Source organism: Protomyctophum parallelum, assembly GCF_964188405.1.
Source record: "Protomyctophum parallelum genome assembly, chromosome: 18".
NCBI lineage: Eukaryota > Metazoa > Chordata > Actinopteri > Myctophiformes > Myctophidae > Protomyctophum > Protomyctophum parallelum.
In genome coordinates this window covers 26,400,386-26,409,085 of record NC_139716.1, presented here as the reverse complement: position 1 = coordinate 26,409,085, position 8,700 = coordinate 26,400,386, and the positions used below count along the sequence as shown (strand labels likewise).

The following is an 8,700-nucleotide window of genomic DNA, read 5'->3' as shown; positions in this document are numbered from 1 at the left end:
GCCTATTAGTCTGTATTGGCAGGGCGGTCAGCGTACCTATATCGAACACACCGAGTGCCACCCTCCTCCCGACCGATAGGGGCGCGTAGTTGAAAGCCAATGGCAAAATAAAAATGCTTTTTATTAAACAACGCAGGATGCAGAAATTCTAATCGCTGGAGCTGCTACTAACTAACACCCGTGGGACAAATTGTGAGTACTTTATATTTGAAATCTGAATGTTTATATATACGGAAATCTTGTAAATGCAGCGAGCGCAAAAAACAGGGTGAAGTTTCTTCATGACTCTCGTATGAATACGAGAGTCATGAACCATGGCTAGAATTTCAGGTTCCTTGAAAATGTTTGAGAAACTTGGCCTAAGCCCTAAACCAGCCCTAAACAACTTTATTGTGAAACCCTTAAGCAAGTTAAGGCCTGTAGTCACACAGTGACAGCACTGTCTGTTTTCCTTCGGAACAGCGACCCTTTGGAACAATGGACCGTCAGAATTATGGGTGTACCCCCTGTTTTCCCCCTCCCCCGCGGAAGAAGGTACGGGGCAATAAAAAGCAGAACAAACTAGAAAAAGTGCCCTACTGGGCACAGGTCTCCACCAGGATCCACAGATCCGTGCAGTTAGAGGTAAAAACACTTTTGGGCCAGTTATAGCGCCACCTTGAGGCTGAGTTGAAATTGTTCATGTGGCATTTCGTCCTCGGCCTAGTGGGAATGTGGGTGCACAATTTCACGGAAATCACGCGATGTGTTCATGATTTGCAGCATTTTGTTTGAAACTGAGCACTCCTGTGAATTTTGGAAGCCAATCTTAACCAATCAGGATGGAGTCTGAGAAATCTGAAAGACCGGTTTGGTTGAATGGCTCTAGAGAGACTGTGTACCAATTTGCGTGATGTTTGGACAAAATCTGTAGGTGTACTGTGCAAAAACTTGTTTTGCACAAAGCGGCCTCCTGGTGGCGCTATAACAGGCCGTTCTGGAAAGTTTGGGGCAGAGGTTCATGGTTGGCATCCAGGGAGTGTGTGTGCAAAATTTGGCATCGACCGGGTTAACGGTGGCTGAGATTAGCTGGTCACGGACGGACACACGGACACACGGACGGACGGACGGAGTGCAAAACATACTCTCCCCATGCCTTCGGCTGGTGGAGACAACTAAGCAGCTGAAACCACAGCTTCCGTTGAGGCTTGAAAAATCCCTCGAGTTGTCAGTGTTTTCTCAAATATTGCACATTAAGCTTTGCACATAACTGCACCAGCCCACTGTAATAATATATTTGAAAAATGGTCTGTAAAGTATACATGATGAGAACATGCACGGTACATCATTATCAGACTTAATTTCATCCTTCAACTTCTTGTTTATGCCTCAAAATTCTAAACAAATAGTTGGCATTGTGGAAGTCCCTGGCCAGCATGGAGGCGATTCTGTAACACTTTGTGCAGACAATTAGCCCTTTTCAAGGGGTTATCTACTCTACTGTGTAAAACTGAACAGAATTTCAGGACTTTTTTGACATGCCCAGAATAGAGACTGGATATGAGTTTGATATACATTATTTGCAAAGTGTCAGCCGTCATTCAACAGTGGGTTTCTGGACAATAGGCTAGTGATTATATAAATGTTTTTTTGTTTTGTTTTAACCTTATTTAACCAGGCAAGCTGATTCTTATTACAAAAGAAAAGGTTTCTATTAGGATAGGGGAGATGGGGCAAAAAACGAATTCAACAATGGAGAAAGATAATTGATTCATTCATTCATTCATTGGATAATTTATTAGACAGAAATGAAAACGGCACAAGGTACAGTCAGGCATTTAGGTTAAAAGGGTGACACACAAGAGTCCTGGGTTTCTAATGTGGTCATATGAATTCAATTAATCAACATAGCATAACAATAACAAATGTAAAACACTATGTACAAAGGAGGGAAAAGGGGGAAATGTCAGCAGTGAATGTCACCTCTTTTCTACCGGAAAAACAAATTTATCTCCCCTTGTGCAGGTCTCCTGAAAGATGAATTTTCATTTCACTCCCTAGTATTGGGGGGTGTCAGTTACTAGTCCCATTTTGCATTTTTAATTGCTTAAAATAATTGCTTAAAATGTACCGTGAGCCGTCCCAGACTAGCAAAATGTGTTATTTGGTGGGTCATTCATGGGCTTTAGGCTGAGAAGTATCTGTTGAATCAGTTTGAAACCGTTTTTACATTGGGATGTTGGAGAACCAAGAGGTTCAAGCATAGTAAAAGTGGCATTGAATGATACTATACTATACTGTATACTATTATACTATTATACCCTAAAAGTATTATCAGTAATAATGATGATCATGATAACCGTGATGATGATGATGATGACGATAATATTAATAATAAACTTGTGTAACTAGCAAGGAGAATAACAATATACTAACAACGTGAAAACATGTCAAAACAAAAATGAACAGAAAATAAAAACAAACACAAAATATGTCCCACAATGTGATAGAGGGAGGAATAAAAAGTTAAGTTTATGGAAGAAGCAAAACGAATGATTCATCAACAATTTTGACATCCTTCAGGGAACACTGTTATTTCCCGTTATTACAAAATGATAGCATGTATATAATGTACGTTACCCTACCATATATAGGCCATACCCTATGATATACATCCCTCAAATCTCTTCTAACTGTGGGTTTATACCCCCAACATTCACACACAGCACATCAATGAATCATATACTTTAGAACTACTTTCTCACACAGATGAAATTTAATTTGTTGTCGTGATGCAGGCTGACCCAAGACTGGTTCCCCCCGTGCTCCACAGCTGCAGCCATCCCGCACGACCCCGTGCCGTTCCCTGGGGCCCACTTTCGGTAGCAGGAGTCCTCGTTGCTGAGCCAGAACCAGAAGTCGAAAGGGCAGGAGTAGTGCATGCCCAGCCACACGTGGTGGGTGTCTGCCATCTTGGCTCGTTGCCGGACCCGCTCCTGTTCTAAAGCATCGTGGACGGAGACGAGGTCGTGATGGTACTCTCTGCAGTAATCCACGGCATCGAACCAGGTCTTATTCATTTTGATTAGGATCAGGTTATCTGCAGAGAAACGAAAAAACAGATGTACTGTAGGATACACAATGTTTAGCTAGCTGTTTTATTCTGGTACCGCATATTGTGGATTATGCTGCCTCAAGCTCAGTCAGAAAACTGTCGCATAATTAATTGGATGAATGTTTATAAACGGTTCAAAGTGCCACTATATTTAATGAGACTTACACCGTATATTAGTACTATGTATTCTATGCTAATTCACTCATCTACGTATGGATGGATGGATGGAATATTGCATTTTGAATGGAACCTACGTATATACTCTTGGAGTTACATTAACTCAAGGATTTTACTGTGTTGAAGAGACGTACGTTTGCCTAATTGCTTCTCATGTATGTATGTATCCATCTTGCCGAACCTGCGTACCTACCAGGTACGCTCTTGCATGTGAAGGATTTAGAATCGTCGCAGGAGAGGTCATGCCACTTGCCTCCCTTGATCATCACACAGTCCTCCGCCTCCTGGCTGTCATCAGGCCCTGGTTGCCCAGGTTTCCAGTTTGTATAGACCTCAAGACGACAGATAGACGGATAGAGATGGATAGATAGATAGATTCTTTAATATTTCTGTCATGCACCAAAGGTGCCCATCCATTTCAAACATACAGGACATTCCCAAGCCTTTCCCAAGCCTTGCATCTGAAAGTCTTTCATAATTATCCAACCAAAAAAGGTTAACACAAATAATTTGACAAAATAATACATATCTTAATTTATTCTATACATTTAATGGACAGTAAAAAAAATATTTCATAAAAAAATTCTTCCAAATCGCATAATACACAAATTCTGTCCTCAGGAGTACCAAAACAAGCAAACACTGGCTTCCTTAAGACAGGCCTAAGAATTCACGTGTCAGCAGGTCAAAGGGAGATGAGGTGATCGCCCCCACCTCTTTATCCTCCAGACTTACTTCAGCCCCAACTTGTAAATACTGTAGATTCCATGTTTTAAGAATTTTCAATTGTTTTAAATTATCATCCTCTCTCTGACTTACTCCGGCCCCAACCTGTACGTATAGTGTAGATTGCATGTCAATTATTATTCGTGTCATACATGATTGTGTGTAAGTGCATAGGACCCGAATGGAATCTTCTGTGAAATCCTTTTGGACAAAATGCGTGACTGTACTGCATTGTGCTATAGCTAATGCAAAGGCGGACATTGGGCTAGGGTGGGCTACAGCCCGGGGGCCCCCGACTGGGGCTCCCGACTTCGCTGTTTATAGCGAAATTTGTAAGAATTCAACCGGCCATATAACTCACCGGTGAGCTTTCATCTGTCCATTTTAACTTGCCCTCTGCATCTTTGTCATTCAGTCCTATCCACTGATCGCCCAGGTCCCGGGCACAGTCTAGCACACGAACGCATGCATGCACACGCACGCACGAACGCATGCACGCACACACAGACACACACACAGCAGATGTTTAGCATGTGTTTCAGTAATTATGATACATATTCCCCCAGTTAAGATATTTTCCATGTCATTTTAGTCTAAGCACACACACACACACACACACGCGCATGCACGCACACACACACACACACACACACACACACACACACACACACACACACACACACACACACACACACACACTACTTACGGTTGACAAAATCCTGTTCCTCCTTTGAGTGGATGCTGGCCAGGTGAGCGTTGAGATCCTGGCAGTGTTCTTCAGCAGCAGACCAGTTGCGTTTATCAGCAAAGTACTGATAGCAGCTACCGTTGAACTTCTTCCAGCCATCAAGACAGCCGTGAAGCTCTACTACTACTACACACACACACACACACACACACACACACACACACACACACACACACACACACACACACACACACACACAGTGTTACAGTGAATGCACTACTTCTTGTCGTCCAATCAGTTCAGGAATATAAATATGTTTAGTGTGCACACAGTTAATTACGTTGTAATTAATATTGTAATATTGGGGCATCTAAACAGTGGCAGGTATCGGTTCTGACGTATCCGACTGCAATTTGGTTGTCAGACTGGCTAGACGTAAGTGTCATGTTGAACAGTATAACTGTACTGTATATATACTGTAACACTATTATGTGACTCATTTGCAGTGGTGGACAATTTCAAAGTAGGCTACTCAACCCCAGCACTTTTTTCTTTTCTTTTTTCAATTTACTTTTTATTGAATTTTAATTAAACATAGGCTACATGTAAACGGAACGACTGACAACAGATACTGCTGGTCAAATATTACTCAACTACAATTGAAAGATGCTCTTTCAACTTTGTACTTAAAGTATTGGAGTACATGCTTTTATACATACATAAATAGATACAAATTATGAAGTGCCAGAAAATAAAACTTACCAACGCATCTCACCTGTAACCCGTTGTGAGCTTGTGCTATTTTCACTGTAGGTTTGACCACTGGTTCTCAAAGTGGGGTCCAGGGACCCCCAGGGATCCTGGAGGAGGTTCCAGGGGGTCCCCAGCTAAGTGATAGTTAGGAACCAAATGGACCCTTATGGGTCTGTAAATTAAATTAATTAAATAAAATTAACATTGATTTTACAACATAAATTGTGGTTCCAAAGATGGAAATGCCATTAAATGGGGGTCTGTAGCCTACTGCATGTCAAACTGGGGGTCCTTGAAATTAAAATGGATGAGGGCATCAGTGCTAGAGCCGTAAAAAAAATCTTCTCTTATGGGGGTCCCTGGCATATCTTTTCAAATGGTCCGTGACATGAAAAAGTTTGGGAAACACTGGGTTAGACTAAGTAAGTGCTATATCTTGTAGCTCACAACGTGTCGATTCGAAATAGTGGAATAGTAAGAAGGCCTATCCAAAAATACTCCAGTAAAATACAGATACTGTCCACTGCTCATTTGGGACTGTTACAGAAGATTATTAGTTATTTTTGTTGTGTAAACTCACCACTATAGCAGAAGAATGGTAGCGTCTCACTGCAGGTCATAGCGTTCCATTTGCCTTCATCTTTCAAATGTGTCACAGAACAGTTTCTGCTCTGTCCTGGAATTTCCTTGAACTTTTTCTGCCAGTGTTTGAATGAAGCATTACTGCCATCAGACCACTTCCATGGGTCATTGAAGGCTTTGAGACCGATTGTAAATGGTGAATTGTTTGGTTCACCATATCTCCACCGTGCCTCAGTTTCATTCAACTCAATATCAAGCTTTGGCCAGCGCCACCGGCGTTCACCCGTCTTCTCAAGCCCAATCCAGGCTACATTAACACTGACCCAAGACTGGTCCCCCCTGCGCTCCACAGAATCGTTCAACAACTTTATGTCTTCCATGTCGTTTATGGTGGCCAGGTCAGTGTGTTTCTCTCTGCAGTAGCTCTGGGCCTCAGACCAGTTCTTTTTCTGATCAACAAAATGGTATACACGTGCTTGACATGCAGAGGAGGTAGGCCTACACTGCCCTGGAAAGAGAGGACCATAGGCAGTTTTAGCCTCTGGGTATAAGTATAGGGAGCAACACACAATCGACACCACTTGAGATTAGCAGAAACTGACTATGTATAGAGAGAGAGAGAGAATTCATTCCTTTCGTTTGTTTTGGCAATAGAATAGAACAGATAATCTTATGGTAAGACACTTACCCATCAGAATGATAAGAAATAGACTCTTATGCATCTTGGCTGTGTCAAAGGAAACTGGAATCTAGTGTATAAGATATAATAATGACATCATCATGCCGCAATGCTTTTGGAAATGTACTGTGTAAGAATTAATTGCGCACGCACGCACACACACACATACACGCACCAACACAGTCACACAAATCCACTTCTACATTGTGTATTTTTATGCAGGGCTGGGCAGGCGAGTGTGTGCTGTGGATAGACATTAAACATTATCAAAGTGTCATATGTTCTTAGCATTTTGAAGGGAAAGTAATGAATCTTTTAAAATGTGTTTTCACATACTCTAGTCTACACAACAGTGACACCTATATCATCAAAAAAAACGACTTATCCAAAATTATACTGTACCTGTATAGACAGCAATAACTAATATACTGTACATACAGTACCCGTTATAAATGGCAATAACTAACCGTACATACTTTATCTTTAATAGCCATTATCTGCAGATCAAAGTAATGAACTTAGTACTTATACTGTACATATTGTTTTATGGATGGCAAAACCAATGTCAAATATTGTACATGTACCTATTATAGATAAATGACAAACGGAAGCTGTAATGTTGGCTACATACACTATACTGTGTACATACAGGTTATAGATAGCAATTACTAACACTATACTGTACATACCTGTTATAGATTAATGACTAATGGGAACTGTTTACTGTACATACTACATCTCTTATAGGTACTCGTTTCCAAAACCGAAAACCCTAGTACATTATGCTATTATAGATACTGTAACAAAAGAGTAAAACAGTTAATTTTCTGTCAATAAAAATGCTGTCATATATTAAAAAACCATATACAGTAGTAATAAATACTGTGTTGAACATGAATGCCATAATTATATTAATGTAATTTCATTATATAAACAACTCACTGCTCTATATGGTATGTGAGCCTCCCTCGGTCCTCGGTCCTACTAGAACTGGTGATGTACAGTAGAGTAGACCTATAACTGGGCGCTGTGCATAACCAGTGTGTCATTTTACGGCCATGCAAATGTGAACTTTTCAACATACAAATGCAGTGCAATATTAGCCTGCTTTCCAGATGTTTATCTTTGACAATGAGTGCCTTTTATTGTGACATAAAACATTATGCTTTATAAACAACTATGGCAGAGTATGGTCTATCCAATTTGAGAAACTCAAACCAGACTCAGTATTTTATCTAGTAGTCTGTACAATGTGCATGTACAATGTGTTAGTTGTATTGGAAGGTGCTGAATTAAAATTTGCTGTATATAATGTACCCAAACATGGCCCATATAATTATTACACCTGTGTGAAGTGAGGGGTGCTCTTATCATATCATCATATACATCATCTACATCATCATATACATCATCTCATGAACAACTGAATTTATGTGATTGGTTAGCCAATTTGCTCGTCTACATATGACGTACATTTTCCCTTCATGGTCAATGGCATTTAATATTTGTGTTGCCACAATTTCACGTCATAGTTGAGGGACATATGACCTAATATCTCCTTTCACTCATACAGCGCCACAATCCCTCCGGAGCTCTGAGGTCTGCATACCAGTCAATGCTGACCGTGCCAACAACCGAAACCTCAGAACAAGCATTTCAATCCATGTTCTGTGTCTGTCTTGAGCACTGGACCAATTTTTATGGGTCGCGATTTCATTACATTTATGCAATGCATATTATTTAAAACAAGTTTAAACAAAAGAAACATCACAACATTTGATCAATTCATTTTAACCTGAAAATAATTCCAACATTTTTCAAAAGTTTTTCATGAATAAAATAAAAATCTAAATCAAATAATTTCCATAAATAGGCTATATATATTTTTTTGAGTGGTGCAACCACTCCAAGGAACAGCTATGTGACGTTAACACGTTCACCTACCTGTATATGACTATGAGTACCAGTAGGGGCACTGTTGTGCCAGAAACAGAGAGAGAG

The 8,700-nt window shown here is 40.4% G+C and overlaps 1 long non-coding RNA gene across 1 annotated transcript; it reads right to left on the bottom strand.

The window, feature by feature from the left end:
- Positions 1 to 4,710: 4,710 nt before the first annotated feature.
- LOC310875229 lies at positions 4,711 to 7,677 on the bottom strand. The gene is made up of 3 exons (XR_014570624.1): positions 7,642 to 7,677; positions 6,709 to 6,769; positions 4,711 to 4,868 (listed from the first exon to the last, which is right to left on the bottom strand). It is a non-coding gene; the product is annotated as an uncharacterized lncRNA (long non-coding RNA).
- Between the last annotated feature and the right edge of the window lie 1,023 nt (positions 7,678 to 8,700).